This window comes from Otolemur garnettii, unplaced genomic scaffold (assembly GCF_000181295.1).
Source record: "Otolemur garnettii isolate 467f Iridium unplaced genomic scaffold, OtoGar3 scaffold00131, whole genome shotgun sequence".
NCBI lineage: Eukaryota > Metazoa > Chordata > Mammalia > Primates > Galagidae > Otolemur > Otolemur garnettii.
In genome coordinates this window covers 3083791-3096183 of record NW_003852526.1, presented here as the reverse complement: position 1 = coordinate 3096183, position 12393 = coordinate 3083791, and positions in this window count along the sequence as shown.

The following is a 12393-nucleotide window of genomic DNA, read 5'->3' as shown; positions in this document are numbered from 1 at the left end:
ATGTTACATGTAGGGTGTCTGGGACATCTGTCTGGGTTGCAAATTAATGGCTACAATCCCTTTTAGTCCCAGGCCCAGGAAATGGGGACCCCCTGCCCACCCTCCAGCCTGCTGGTTCTGCTGCTTGCTGCCACGGCACCAACATTGCCAAGGTGGAGGCAGCCAGTCCGTGCCCCCCAGCTCCACGAGCTGGCTGGGACACCCCTTGTCCTGTATCACTATCATTTCCAGTGCTGCACACAAGCTAAATATAGCAGATATCATTAGGTCCATTTTACATATAAAGAAACTAAAGTTCAAAGACCTTAAGCTCCTTGACTATCTTCTCATAGCTACATAGCTATTAAGTGAAAAGCTACTTTCTGATTCTAGAAGCACAGGCTTTTTATTCTAACTTTATGCAATATCTAAATCTGTACAGTATTATTCTTATAAAGGATACAAATCCTACATTCTCAGTTGTCTGATGACTGAGAAACAACGGGCAATGAGGGACCAAAACCCAAAAAGTAAAACCAAACCAAACCCAAAACAAAGCCCAACATGCCACGGAGGATATCAACCTTGAGTTTCTGTATCCCAAATGATAATGGAGGTAATGGCTGGGTGGAGAGGAGTGTGCAACCTATTTTAAAATTTCAAAAATCTAGACGGGTGATACATGTGGCTCAAAGGAGTGGGATGCCGGCCACATATACTGGAGGTGGTGGGTTCAAACTGGCCTGGGGCCCCCCCGAAAAAATTTCAAAAATCTAACCCCAAATTGCATAATTGCTGTAAACTAAAATTCCATTGGTTTCGTATGTGTGTCATTACACAGATAAAGAGTTGTATACTGGTCTTTATCTGAAAATCAATCTGAAATAGGAAAATGAATTTACGGTTATTTAAAAATGTAGTTTGTCTGCTAGACAATATTTCTAGTTACATTAGGACTATGGAAGGGTTGTAAAAATGGTAATAATAAACATTAAAAGGGAGACTTTGGATACAAAAAGGAACCATTGATACATGGTAAAAATCTCATATAATTATTATATGTGTTTACTATTAGTTTTGTCATTTAATAAAAGGTCTGTGATTATAAGGGAGTTTTGCTGCCTTTGGGGGTTTTATATCACTTATCCACAAATATAATACATAGCCATGTGAAGAACACTGGTGTAAACTGATTACATTTAAATAGCACCATTCATTTGGGGTCATAAAGGGTTGGTGGAGAGATATGTTTGGAGATTATAAAATAGTTTCTCCTGGTTCCCCCCCGCTTTCTTTAGTCCAGTGATTCTCAAAAATTTTAATCTTTGGGACCTCACAAAGCTATCTTTCTGTGAGTTTCTGTGAATTGCCTCTATGCATAATCACTACATTAGAAATTAAAAGTGGACTTTGGAAGGCCTAGGCAGGAAGATCACTTGAGGCCTGAAGTTCTAGATAAGCCTGGGCAACATAGTGAGAATTCTTCTAAACAAAAAAATTAAAAACTTAGGCTCGGTGCCTGTGGCTCAAGTGGCTAAGGTGCCAGCCACATACACCTAAGGTGGCAGGTTTGAATCCAGCCTGGGCCCGCCAAAACAACAATGACGGCTGCAACAACAACAACAAAAAATAGCCAGGCGTTGTGGCGGGCACCTGTGGTCCCAGCTACTTGGGAGGCTGAGGCAGGAGACTCGCTTGAACCCAGGAGTTGGAGGTTGCTGTGAGCTGTGATGCCACAGCACTCTACCCAGGGGGACAGCTTGAGGCTCTGTCTTAAAAAACAAAAAAAATTAAAAACTTAGCCAGACGTGCTGGTGGTGGCCTGCATTACCTGTAGTCCCATATACTGGGGAGGCTGAGGCAGGAGGGTTGCTTGAGCCCAGGCGTTTGAAGTTACAGTGAGCTGTCATATTACCACTGCACTCCAGTCTGGCCAACAGAAGACCGCATATCTCTTTAAGAAAATAAAATTGGAGAAGTGTTTAAAACGTTATTCATCACTTAATTTATAATAATAAGCCACAACATATTAACATAAATGACATATTTTAATGAGAAATAAATGCATTCTCAAACAAAAAAATGAGAAAAATTTTGCTTTACATTTTGTAACTCTCTGGAATATTCTTTTTTCAAAAGCCTCTTCCAGGCCTACCATCTGGCAGCTGGATTCTCATATTTGTTACTACATTCTGTCTATTGTGATATGTTGTGTATAATGAAATATAAGTAGAAAATCTGGCCTCAAAGAGATACATGGTTGAAAAGGGGAGGAGCATTTTAGTAGCTTTTTCCGGTAATTGTAGATAGTCTTTGACCTATCCCAAACTCCACCAAGAAATAATTTAAAAGAGTTAGTTGCACTGTGGAATTTTAATCCATATCAATAAACTTTTTATACTATACTACATTAAAATGCATTGGTCTTTTACCCATATGCCCATGTGTGATTTATAACAGCAGGCACCAGAAAGTATTCATTCACTGAATTATGCAGATTTTCCAAGTGATGTCTGTTTCATCGTGCAATATCAGTAATATCATATTCATTAATTTTATTCATCAGGAACAATTTTACATATTAGGATATAAATTTTCTAATATTTTAATTTTTACTTGTGAATTCAAATTTTATCATTGGCATAAAGGTATTGTTAGTTGTTTTTCTTGAAGTAATATGCCTACTTTTTTTTTATTTCTGAGACAATATCTTCCAAATATTCAAGTCTGAATAACTTCAGTTTGTCTATTATTCAGTTGTTTTTTCAAATAAAAAAGCTACTGTCTAGAAAACGTGAATAGATCAACTTGAAACTCAATTGTATGAGTGTTTTTCCTAGACAGCAAGGATACTTCTGTATATAGCAGAAGCACTTTATGTATACTCCCTATTTTGTCCCACATAATATTAAAAAGTCATGCCCTGGAGAGTCAGAATTTAATACATGGAATACAATCAATAATTTAATAAATTTAAAATTTGGCTTGGCGTCTGTGGCTCAAGTAGCTGAGGTGCCAGCCAAATACACCTGAGCTGCCAGGTTCGAACCCAGCCTGGGTCCACCAAAACAACAATGACGGCTGCAGCCAAAAAATAGCTGAGCATTGTGATGGGTGCCTGTAGTCCCAGCTACTTGGGAGGCGGAGGCAGGAGAATGGCTTGAGCCCAGGAGTTGGAGGTTGCTGTGAGCTGTGATGCCACAGTACTCTACCCAGGGCAACAACTTGAGGCTCTGTCTCAAAAAATAAAAAAAATAAATAATACATAAATAAATTTAAAATTTTTACTGCTTTATCAAGTACATTCAAGTATATTCTTGAGTAAAACTGACTTTTTAAATTCTACACATTTGATGCCACCGCCTTGCTTTGGGCCAAGGCAACCATGGTTTTACCCACCATCAGTGAAAACACTGATGCAGTGAGAAAGACTAATGACACTTTAATATCCTCATGAAAATAATCTTAACCTCACAAACCCTCTGAGTCTCGGGGATCTCCAAGAGTATGTTGACTCTACTTTGAGAACCACTGCTCTCATCCTGGATCACTCATGTATGACTTAACTACATGCTATTTTATGTTATTAGGTGTCTCTGCTGTCTGCAAATCTAATCTCTCTAGTTGGAAACTGTGCCATTTATGCAGTTGTATCTTGACAACAGTTGAAGTGCCTGGCTTTCAGTGCAACTAAATTTTATTGATGATTGACTGACACAGATTGACACAGGAATCAGTAGTTCATATATACTCTTACATTATCATATATCACATCCTACTTGGTTTTGCTTTTATTTATTTGTTTATTTATTTTGGTTGAGACAGAGTCTTGCCCTGTTACCCTGGCTAGACTACAGTGGCATCATCATAGTCTGCTGGAACCTCACATTTCTGGTCTCAAGAAATCCTCCTGCCTTGGCCTCCCAGAGTTCTAGGACTACAGGCTTGAGCCACCATGTCTGGCCTCTGCTTATAGTTTTATATTTTTACTTATGTTACTAAATGAGGAAAACGGTCTTTTGGGGAATACGTTTATTCAGAGGAAAAAAAGGAACATTTGTCATGTTATTTTTTGAAACAGCTAACATCGCTGGAAGCTACGTTCATCTGTGTTCTATTTTGCTGTTCCATTGCTAATACTCAGGACACAACTTCCTATACCTGTGTGTAAGAATTTGAGTCCAGTTTGTGATGAATTTAAAATATAGCAATCACTAGTGCTATCAGAGGAATGGCTTCTATAAGTAAAGGGCTTGTCCAATTTGTATGGATAAGTTGAAAATCACAGCTGAGCTTTAGACAGTTCATTAGTTCTACTCCTTTGGGTCATGCAAGACTTCTTAAATATGTGAGGAAATTCTTTTACTTGTGATGTCTTAAATCCATCTACTATAAATAGTAATATGCCTGTATTTTGTACTTTTCATCCTCTCAGTCTTTACTATTAGATATTGGATAGTGCCAGAATCATCCCTTAATCCAGCAAGGGGGAATGAAATCATTCAGATAATTGATTGCTGGGAGCAACTCCTCATTTTTAGTGTGGGATATTATTATTATTATTATTTGCAAACAAATTTGCTGAGAATAACTCAACACATGTGTGATTCAGTGGATAAGAAAGTATATAAGGATACATGATACACATTTTAAAAATATGATTAAAATTTAGATTTGAACTTGCTGAATAGTAGATGTATTAAGGCTTATTCTCCATATATAGCAGGTCCAATGTCAATATTTCACTATTAATCTCTTTTAAGAGGAGATATGTCCAATAAGTTAGCCTCTAGCCAAGCACGAAATGTGATTAGTGCAACTGAGGAATTTGATTTGTTTTTAACTTCTACTTTAATGGATGCAAATGAAGAACTTGATTTTAATTTTCTTTAACTTAAATTCATTTAAATTTAAATTTAAAACGTATTCTCAGGTCAATTATTAAAACAATTACCTTTGGAAAACTTGGGTTTTTTAACCTGCTTTTTCAACAGTACATTTTATGAAACCTAGATAATATTGATCAAATATTTCCAATGAATATTGGAACCAAATCGAGATGTGTTGTACATATATAATTCACATGAGTTTTTAAGGACTTACTATGATAAAAAGAATAAACTGTCTTAATAATTTTATAATTGTCATATGTTGAAATGATAACATTCATATATTCAAGGTCAAACAATTAAGTTCATGAACTCATCCTAGCAAAAGTACTTCATGTCTCATTGTTGAATATCACTACAGTCACCTTTGAGTACCCTTGGGAACCTATGCACTGATGCCAGCACCTAGTCCACCCTTCAAAGCGCTTTTTCTAGGATAAGTTTGCGAACTTAATTGCCAGAAGTGGTATTAGATTAAATAAAATACATTATCAAAGTTGATTTTACCTACTTCCTTTTTTTTTTTTTTTGCTGTGGCTTCCAGATAATTTGAAACCACATATATGACTTTTATATTTTTAGTGGCCAGAGCTGTTACAGGTCACTTTCTATCTATGGGAAGAAGAAGGCAAATGAAAAAATATTATGCCTCAATGCCCTACTCATTATGTGAGCTATAGATTTGCTCAAAGAATACGAAAATTTGTTAGGTACCTGCTCAGCATCCTTCAAAAGCTTCTTCACTAAATCAGTATTGTTTTCATATTTCTGTATTATGCAGTACCTGATTTACTTTGCATCTGATTTGGAACCAGGGACTCATTTTTTTAAAGCATCATTTTTAGAGCAGTTTCAGGTTCATAGCAAAATTGAACAGAAAGTACAGAGAGTCCCTATGTACTCCCTGTTCCCATACATGCACAGTCTCCCTTACTATCAACATCCCACACCAGAGTGGCACATTGGTTACAACTGATGAAACGATATCCACACATTTTGCCATCCAAATCCATAGTTTACATTAGGGCTCATTCTTGGTGTTATACATTTTTGGGGTCTGAACAAAAGAATTATGTTTTAAAATGTATACATAGTATTACATATGATATTTCTCCTTTTCTATTGGTATACATGATTTAAAAATGAAAAGGGTTTCAATACTTTTAAAATAAGTCTTTTTTTGCTTAAAATTATTGTAGAAAATTTGAAAAAACACAAAAGTATTTTAAAAGAAGTAAAGAAGTTAACTATCAGTCATACCAATCAGGAAAAATAAATCAGCTCACAATTTGTTTTTGGTTTCTTCTCTCTGTGAATATAAATATACATTATGGTTGTTATGTAACATGGTAATTGTTTAATCAATTAGTAAATCTTGAATATATTACAATGTTACTTTTTTAACTGAATATATAACTAAATAGTATTCATTATATGTATGTGCCATTATTCATTTTCAAATCTTCACCATGATTATTCTTGTACAAAAAATTTTTATTACATCTTATTTACCTTGAACATACAAGATTGGGTCCTAAGAAATTTCTGGGTCAAAGAGTAAGAAAATTAAGACTCTGGATATACATTGTCAAATTGTCATCCTAAAATGTTGTGTGCAGTGTCATTTTTGCAACAGCTTTGCTGAAACTGAGTATTATAATTTTAAAACTGTCATCAATTTTAGAAGCAAAACTTGCTGTTTTAATTTGTATTTTTGATTGCCAATGAGATTGACTGTTAAAAAGTATTTATCAGACAAGAATGTTTCTGTTGAATTGTCTATTTGTGATCTTTGCTCATTTTTTGCAATATAAGTATTTATCTTATTATTTGTAAGATGTCTTCACATGTAAAGATATTGAATTTTTACCTGGTGTTAATGTTGAAAATAACTTTTAAAGATTAGCATTTGTCTTTGATTATAACCTTTTAAACAGAGATGCATTTAATTTTTATGTTAACCTTCATAGCAATCTTTTTCATTTTGCTTTCTTTATCTACATTGTAATTTAAAAAATATTTACTTGTGTTTTTACATAGACCTTCATTTAAAAAATAGTTCACTTTATTTGGGGGAGGATTTATTTTGGTGTATTTATGAGACAGAATTTCTAATTTAATTTTATATTTCAAATAGTTGACCTATTGTTCTATCACTGCAAAAGTAAACAATCTACCTCCCTTTTTAAAAAATGACAGTTTTAACACATGCTAAATTCTTATCTGTGCTAGTGTCTCTTTGTGTTGCATTCATCTGTTCGCCTTTGCCAATCTCAATTCCAAATAGTTTTTATTATTTTTATCATATTATTATATGCTTTAATATATGACAGTATACACTTAAAAAAAACCTTCCTTTTCACAACTTTGATTCTTAGTGGTTATTGTGTCCAGTAGATTCCTGTAAGTGAACATCAAAGTTATTTTGTAACGTTTCCCCTCTAACCCCCAATTTTCAACACTGAGATTTTAATTTGTAAAATTTAAAAATTAATCTGAAGAGATCTGAAAAGTTGCTTTAGAGGATTAAAATAGGAGAAGGTTTTGTGCACACCATGTCCTCTTTAGTCAGACTACAGAATTGGTAAAATGTTTGTGACATTGTATAGTAATTGTACTTTAAAAAAAAACCCTAGGTTTTGAAAAGCACTTGTTGATAATGGGAAATGTCTGATTGTCTGATAATAGGAAATGCATTGTGAATAAAGAGAACACAGAAAGAGTGCACTGTAAATATTGCTTATAGGACATAAATCGACAGATTACAACAGCTTTTATAAATGAAGGAAAAATAAACCAACTAAGAGAGGAGTAATGAAAGAAGATTGGGGGTGCTGCGCCTGTGGCTCAAAGGAGTAGGGCACCGGCCCCATATGCCAGAATTGGTGGGTTCAAACCCAGCCCCAGCCAAAAACAGCAAAAAAAAAAAAAAAAAAAAAAGAGATAGAAGATAGGGGGAAAGAATAGGTGAGAGGGAAAGTAATAGATCCAGAGCAAATTATGGAATAGAGATCTGAACTTGTAAAAGAAAAGAATGGGGGAGAGAGAAGAGAGATCATTTTTTATGTAAACTGATACACTCAATTTAAACACCAAAAAGCTGACCCAGAGCTGCTTTTAATTTTTATGTTAATCCATAAATGAAGGAGGACCTAGAATGTCAAGGAGAAAAATACCTATTTTAGCAGCCTAATCTAATTCATTTAAAGAAAGAAATATTTTTCTTATAAATGTATAAATTGGTTTTACATAAGGTTTTATGTAAGTCTCAAGGGAATTTTCCAAGGCAAGTCCAATTGCAGATTTCCACATTTCTTCCTGAAGGTGGCAGTATTTCAGTGACTAAAACAGTGACAATAAGCGGAATAGCTGTACCAGCGCTCTCCAAGACCTGCGAAGCTGTCATTTTTGAACATGAAAGTCCCTTCATCAAGACTATTTCTTGGTTTGAATTATGCGCTGCTAGAGATACATATTACCTGTCTGCTGATCAATGAGTGCTTAGGAGAAGGTCTCAGAAGAGTAAGGTAGCATTTTATTCCTTCAGATATCATAGAAAACATTTTGGTGGCCTTAGAGAGAGGGGAAAAGGAAATACGTTATTAAATTTAGAATTTCATGTAAAGTAGCAAATGTAAGAAGACAGTGATGTATTTTATGATGTTCAGCTACCATCTTTAACAGGTGTTTGGCCATTTAATCCATACTTAAGAATTTATGTTTCTTAAGAGACAAGCAAAAACTTTCCGAGTGTTTATGGATATAATGATTACGTAAACAACACTTTATTTTTGTCAGTAATTATCATAGTGCCAAAAGAAGGAGGGCCATTAACAGGCTTTGGAACAAATACTATGCTAACAGTGAAAAGAAAATGAATTTCATGCATTTTAGACAGCAAATTCTAGTAAGAGAATATGTACATATCTGTGTCTATACATAATAATTAGCTGACATATGGGGAAATAAAATACCTAAACAAAAGAAGTACATGTAGATGAACAAAGCTGTTAGCTAAAAAGTGAGTGTCAAACTGATTGTGCTATTTAGTTTTATTATGATATTTTAAAAAGCAACAAACATTAAACAGTGTTGATGTTCAGGGTTAATTCCTCATTTATTTTAATTGGTCAAGGACACATTAAACTGGAAATAGCTTGGCTGATTTGTACTGTCTGTTTGCTTAAAATATCTGTATTACAGTTCTTCCAAGGGAACTAGACATTGCAAAGTCTCAAGGGTTCTTTAAACTGTGTTGGTTTGCCTTTTAGTATGCCTACAACTTTTTTCTTGAAATGGGACATAGTACTGGATGAAAACAACTCCAGTAAATAGTCCTTGGTGGTAAGTGATATGGCAAGAAGGAGGGGGAAGCATTCTGTAATCCTACCATTGGGTCTCAGGGCTTCAGTGAGCCTACACTTCTTGACTGTGAACTTGAATGTTTCTCAGTGTCATTTCCCTGCTTAGAGAGGGCAGAATGGATGGGTGTTTTCCTTTCCCTCGGTACGTTAGGTCCTATAGAAACCCAGCAAGGCGGTGGTCAAATAGTTTCTCCTGAGGGAAGGACTTACTAAGAAGAACAAATATTATCGTTTCTTTTCTCCTTCCCTTTCCAGAAGCACCAGGGGATTTTTCTTCAGTGTTCTCTGTGAGGGCCTAGAAGAGTAAAACTCACAAACTGGAGTGGCCCCCCTGTGCCTGGGTCCTCCTGGAATTTCAAACTCTCGGACTTGTTCTCACCGAGCCTTTAGAAATACAGGTTTTTCTACCCTACGAGCAGTTTAGGCTTCGGCTTTTCTGTCCTGCTATTGGGGTTTCTGCTCTGGTAAGCTTCGATTCCCTGTCTTTGCTCACCTGTCTCTCCCTGTGGTCTAGCTTCTCTGACAGATCTAAGAAGTGCTGTGCATTTTTTAGGTTGTTCAGTTTTTTTACTTGTTATTAGGAAAAAGTAGTAACGTCTAAGTTCCTACACGCTAGAGGAGAAACTGAAAGTCTCCAGATCTTTATTTTTTGCATCACAGATATGCACCCATTAAAGTAGTACCTACATATTCCTTTAACCTTTGTACCTAGTGCTTTGGAAAACTTTTGGAGAAAGACATCAACATGGCATAATCTTTAATTCTTCTGAGATACAGCAGAGTAAGGGTGAAAGAGGTCCAGAGTGGCCCTGTGTTCATGTTGGTAGATATGCAGAATTTTAATTCTTTTATCACTCAGTATTTAAACATAATTTTGAAGGCATTACAAGGTATTAATGCAGACACAACCTCAAACACAGGCCAAATGCACCTTTCCGCCATTTGTACCCCGACACTTCTCTGCCACTTTCCTCTTAGTAACGTGCAATCCAGCCTGGTGGGAGAAGGGAGATGATAAGCAGAAGTTGACTACGTTTCCTTTTTATTTTCTTCACAAAGAGCTTTTTTTTAAACTGTCAAAACACAAAATGTTACTGAGCTATTAAATATTTCACCAGTGTGGTTAATTTTTCCGCATGGATTATCATCCTAGAAAGCTCAAAAAAGGGTTTTTTGGAGACTCTTATTCTCTGTGACAACTCTTATTCTTGGCATTGGGTAAGCAACACGTGCTATTTTCTCTACTTTAGTTCCCCAGCAAAATAAGTTCCGAGTATGCCATAGATATTATTCTACACTTCCATGCAAAGAATAATATAACCCAATGAACATTAGGTTCAAAGGTGATACGGTAGGTGGAATTACCTTTGGTTGAGGGATTGGAACAGATATCACGCAGCTAAGGGCCTTAAAAACAAACATTTTAAGGCCAGCAGCATGCACCAACAGCTTTAAAAATATTCACACTCTTTGGTTTAGGTATTCCACTTCGGAGTTATTCCAATTACAAAGTCATTCATCATCACGCTACTTATAACAGCAAAACAACTAACGCCTGGAAAAGCCAAATAAAAATTGTATCCTGTTGGTGAAAAGCCATGTAATTTTTTTTTTTTTTAGCGACAGAGTCTCACTTTATTGCCCTTGGTAGAGTGTCGTGGCATCACACAGCTCACAGCAACCTCCAACTCCTGCGCTTAGGCGATTCTCTTGCCTCAGCCTCCCGAGTAGCTAGGACTACAGGCGCCCACTACAGTGTCCGGCTATTTTTTGTTGCAGTTTGGCTGGGGCCGCGTTTGAACCCACAACCCTCTGTATATGGGGCCAGCGCCCTACCCACTGAGCCACAGGCACCACCTGAAAAGCCTTGTAATTATTGGAATAACTCTGAAAAGGTTTGTTATTCATGTCATTAGCTTCATTATGTCTTTTTGATCCCTCCACCAAAGGAAATTACACTTGTCCATAAACTTGTACATCATTTTTAAAAATTCTTTTCCTCAGACCACAGAATCTATGTAGTTATCTTTTTAACATCCAGGAAACTGTAAACTTGTTGAATTCAGAGATTTTGTCTTTCTTATCTGTGTTTTTCTTGAATATGGCACACACTGTTCTTCAAGAGACACACAAATGAGAAAGACAAAATACCTTAAACGGATTCTAGTTACCATAGTTTAATTAAACAGTACCAGTACCGCCGCCCCCCCCCAAACATGGTCCAGATTTTAGTAACCCTGGTATTTTATCAGTGACTAACTGCATAAAGTGAAACCTGCACAGGCCCACTGCAGGATGTTGCAGTATTCAGGGAGTGAGCTAAAGACTATGGTTGCCTTGTTCCTTTTTTCCTTTTTTCTTTTTTGAGACAGAGTCTCAAGCTGTCTCCCTAGGTAGAGAGCTATGGCATCACAGCTCACAGCAACCTCAAACTCCTGGGGTCAAGCAATTCTCTTGCTTCAGCTTTCCAATTAGCTGGGACCACAGGTGCCCGTCCACAATGCCCGGCCATTTCTTTGTTGTTGTTGTTGCAGTTATTGTTGCTGTTTTAGCTGGCCTGGGCTGGGTTCAAATCCATCAGTGTTGGTGTATGTGGTGGGCACCCTACCCACTGAGTTACAGGCACCACCCTGCCATGTTAAATTCTCTGTGATTCTCTCTCATTTGTCCCTTTAGTGTTTGTTGTTGTTTTTTTAATTGTGGTGAAAAACACATAATATAAAATTCACCCTCTTAGCCATTTTCCAGTGCACTGTTCATGATATTAACTATGTTTACATTTGTTATATAACAGTTCTCTAGAACATTTTCACCTAGTAAAACTGAAACTCTAGGCTCGGTGCCTGTGACTCAAGTGGCTAAGGTGCCAGCCACATACACCTAAGGTGGCAGGTTCAAATCCAGCCCGGGTGGGCCTACCAAACAACAATGACAGCCGCAACCAAAAAATAGCTGGGCGTTGTGGTGGGCACCTGTGGAGACTTGCTAGAGCCCAGGAGTTGGAGGTTGCTGTGAGCTGTGATGCCACGGCACTCTACTTAGGGGGATAGCTTGCGGCTCTGTCTCAAAAAAAAAACAACAAAAAACCTGAAACTCCATACCCATCAAACACTGGGGATCTCCCCCTCCCTTCAGCCCCTAGAAACTACGAGTCAACTATC